Source organism: Schistocerca nitens, chromosome 9, assembly GCF_023898315.1.
Source record: "Schistocerca nitens isolate TAMUIC-IGC-003100 chromosome 9, iqSchNite1.1, whole genome shotgun sequence".
In the NCBI taxonomy this organism is placed as follows: Eukaryota; Metazoa; Arthropoda; class Insecta; order Orthoptera; family Acrididae; genus Schistocerca; species Schistocerca nitens.
In genome coordinates this window covers 356,273,853-356,277,598 of record NC_064622.1, presented here as the reverse complement: position 1 = coordinate 356,277,598, position 3,746 = coordinate 356,273,853, and positions in this window count along the sequence as shown.

Sequence of the window (3,746 nt, the reverse complement as noted above, 5' to 3'; positions counted from 1 at the left end):
TCACTTGACCGCCTGGCAGCTGCATTTCAGAACAACTCACGGTCTCCTAGCTACGGGAGACTGTGAATGTCTTCTGTCTTATTATGTTTTCTCAAGTGAGTCAACGAACATGTGAAAGAATAATTTACTGAGGAGTAGTCTCCCGTTGAAGTGCTTATTTTATAGTTCTACATAGCGAATACATAGTACTTTCAGATTATGCTAATGTCACTCCCCTTTTTGTATGTGTATTAGAAAAAAATGCATGTTAAAAAATAAAACAAACTGATTGAAATAAAACATTTATTTTGTTCATCAGAGGTAGAACAAATAACCACATGGGGTCTCAGTCAGACAACAAATGATGTTGGGGTAACAACCATGTACTTATCATAGTTCAGGAGATAGACGTCATTAACACTGAAATGCGTGAAAGAATACTGCATCGCGCAATAAGTTTTAACCCTAAATTGCATGAATTTTTATTTTAGTACAAAAAAAAATATATTGTACAAAATGTTCTCCAATGAAGGGGAAAAATACTGAAAAAATCATATAACTCATTTAACAATGTGAAAGTCATTATTTATTACTTGTTGCCATTTGGCAACATCATGCGTTTAGACATAACGCACTCTCCAGTTGCCAAAACTGTTACAACAGCAAATCAAACAGGAAAATTAAGTAACAAATACATTTTATGGAACAAAGATTTTATGAGATATTTGAGTTTGAATTTAAATTTCATATTATTGATCTCAGTGGAATTTAAAGCAGGAGAGTTCTGTGAAATAAATCTGAAAACTTTAAAATCATAGTACATGATATTTAGTGAAACAGTTACCTTTCTTGTTAAGACACAGCTCCGCGTTACATTTTTCACATTTAATAATGGTATAACCTTTGCAATTTTCATTTTTTCACCTTTGTTTTTTATCTAAATAAAGGTGGTTTCTCTATTAAACTTGGCCTTCCTCTCTTTGGTGTAGAACTGAAACCAATTTTGAGCAAAGTTTCAGCCAGTTCAATCCTAAAATTTGCTAACTGGAGCTCCTCAGCTTGAGACACTGGGTTGCGGATTCTGTTAACTCTGTGGTACAAAATCCAGCTGTTGATTGTGGCTACATCAACAAGATGGTAAAATATTCTAAAGTACCACTTCTTACTCTGCATTATGATTCTGTATCTGCCAATGAGACTGTCTAGAAGATCCACTCCCCCCATATGCTTGTTATAAGTTTGCACAATTTTTGGACAAGATACAAAAATATGTTCCTTCCTACTTCTATCATATGTCTTTACATTGCTTACAGGGTCACTTCCTACAAACATGGATAACAACATGACTGTCTTGTTGTACTTCCAGAGTACATTTGAGATCACTGTTCCTTCATAATTTCCAATAAACTCCAGTAGTTTACCCCTTTCCTCTTTACTCAGGGACTTGTCATCTGAGAGTTTCTTATTGTGAACTCTACTTCTTCTAACAGCTCCTAGAGATAAAATGCCTCTTCCCTTCAAATAATGCATTTGCGGTATTGATGTGTAATAATTATCAAAGTAAATTTTCTCATTTACATTCTATGGTACATTCCTGTATAATCTAACAACCACATTGCTGCTGGCACCAAGATCCGGCTATGCATCAATCTTGTCCCATTCATGTTCGTGTCATGTATACATGTCCATTTTGTAAGCATACCCACATACACCACAAAGTAAAAACAGTTTATAGCCATATTTATATCTGGCATGTACATTTTGAGACGGTGCCTGGCTCTGGTAGCACACATCTGTTCATCTACAGTTAATGACTCCTCCATTGGAACTGAACCAAATTTTTCATTCAGGTGCTTAAAAATAGGTCTTAGCTTTCTGAGCTTGTCTTCTCCATTAGTATTTGCTAAATTGTCTTGAAAGTGTAAGAAGCGCCTCACTTGCTCAAATTTATTGACAGTAATATTGTCCTGTACAACTGATGGGCCCACAATGTTATTCCAATACATCCTCACATTCTTCAGTGTTACAACAGAAGAGAGGATACAATCACCTAAAAACTTTTGAATGTCTTCTAAGGGCAACATTGCTGGGCTTACACAAATTCATCTGGGTACTATAAAGCGTAGATCTGCGTCAAATCAACTCCAAAATATTTTCATTGAAAAAAATACGAAAAGAAGTCATATGGAGTTTCCTTTGCTAATGGCTCATCTGTTAAAGCTTCCTTTCCAAGAAAAGGTTGCTCTACATACTTCATCTCTCCTTTCCTCCACAACACATCTCGTATTTTCTTTATCTGTGTATTGTTCTTACCTTGCGCTGATATTGCAGCAGAACCGCCTCTCGTACTTGTAGTTCCTACTGCAACTACCGAGGTGTCTGCATTGATTGACTGCCCAGCACAATCACAATCATTTAAACTCACATTGGATTCAATAAGATTAACAGTTGCACTGTGTGATTTCACGGATTTATTGCTGGTGTCACATATTTTATCTTCATCACCACTGTCATCTTCACTTTCATTCGGAACTGGTATTGAAAACCGAATTTCTTCTGTCAACTCCTTTAATCGTCCATTGTCATCCACAAATTAACTTTTTCAGGATTCATGATACCTAATTTTATAAAAGAAAGAGCATCAATTCACTGAAACTGCAGAAATTTCGTCAGCGCTGCGTGCAAGCTTTCCAAGCAAGTAAGCGACAATCCTATGACTGAATGAATAGTGTTGCCGTTACACAGAAACTTACTTTTAAGTAAAAAATTAGTGTTTAACATGTTTTCTACTCCTATTAGATCTCTGTAACATGATAAATTATTTTTTACTTGACTGAAGTTGTGTCAGTACATAATTGCATTACACTGTCTACAAGGACATCTCAACTACACATCTGATGATATGCAACAATGTATTACTGCAGCCTGCTCCGACATCTCCGCTGAAATGTTAGCATATGTGCATCAGTCGTTTCACACCAGATTGGAAGTGTTTATTCCTGCTACCAGTGGTCATTTTGAAGACAACTTGTGATGGTCAGTTGTGTCATTATTGGTCAGCATCCAAATAACTATTGTACGCATTTGTGTTGTTCTTTAGTGTGTGCTACCACAGGTATGTTTGTATGAAAAATACACTTTATAAGTATTATTACAATCTGTTTATTGACTAAAAATATAAGCCCATGACTACCAATCCATTCTGTGAAAACTACACACCACTAGCACTTTCCATTTCCACAATATTTGCGGTCCAAGTTTTAGAAGATTCACGATGTATACATTGTCCGACGAAACCATGAACCACCCAGGAGGAGGGGGTAAGGAGGGGGGAGGGCTGGAAAATGAAACAAACATTGACTGTTACGAGATGGTTTTACGTCCGTTGCCAAGTGGTGCAACCAGGCAGACTTGAAATGCACAAGTAGAAATAATAAGTTTGTTTCAAAAATGGCTCTAAACATTGTTGAACTTGAGGTCATCAGTCCCGTAGACTTAGAACTACTTGAACGTAACAAACATAAGGACATCACACACATCCATGCCCGAGGAAGGTTTCGAACCTGCGATCTTAGCAGCAGCGCGTTTCCAGACAGAAGTGCGTAGACCCGCTCAGCCACAACGGCCGGCAACTGTTTGTTTATTATCCATGAACAGAGTGCAATACAGGTTCTGGAGAGGAATGTCCACACTACTTAATTGCAACTGAACTATCAATTCCTAAAATTGCTTTGAATGGTCCCCTGATAACAAGTTCTATGAAAGCT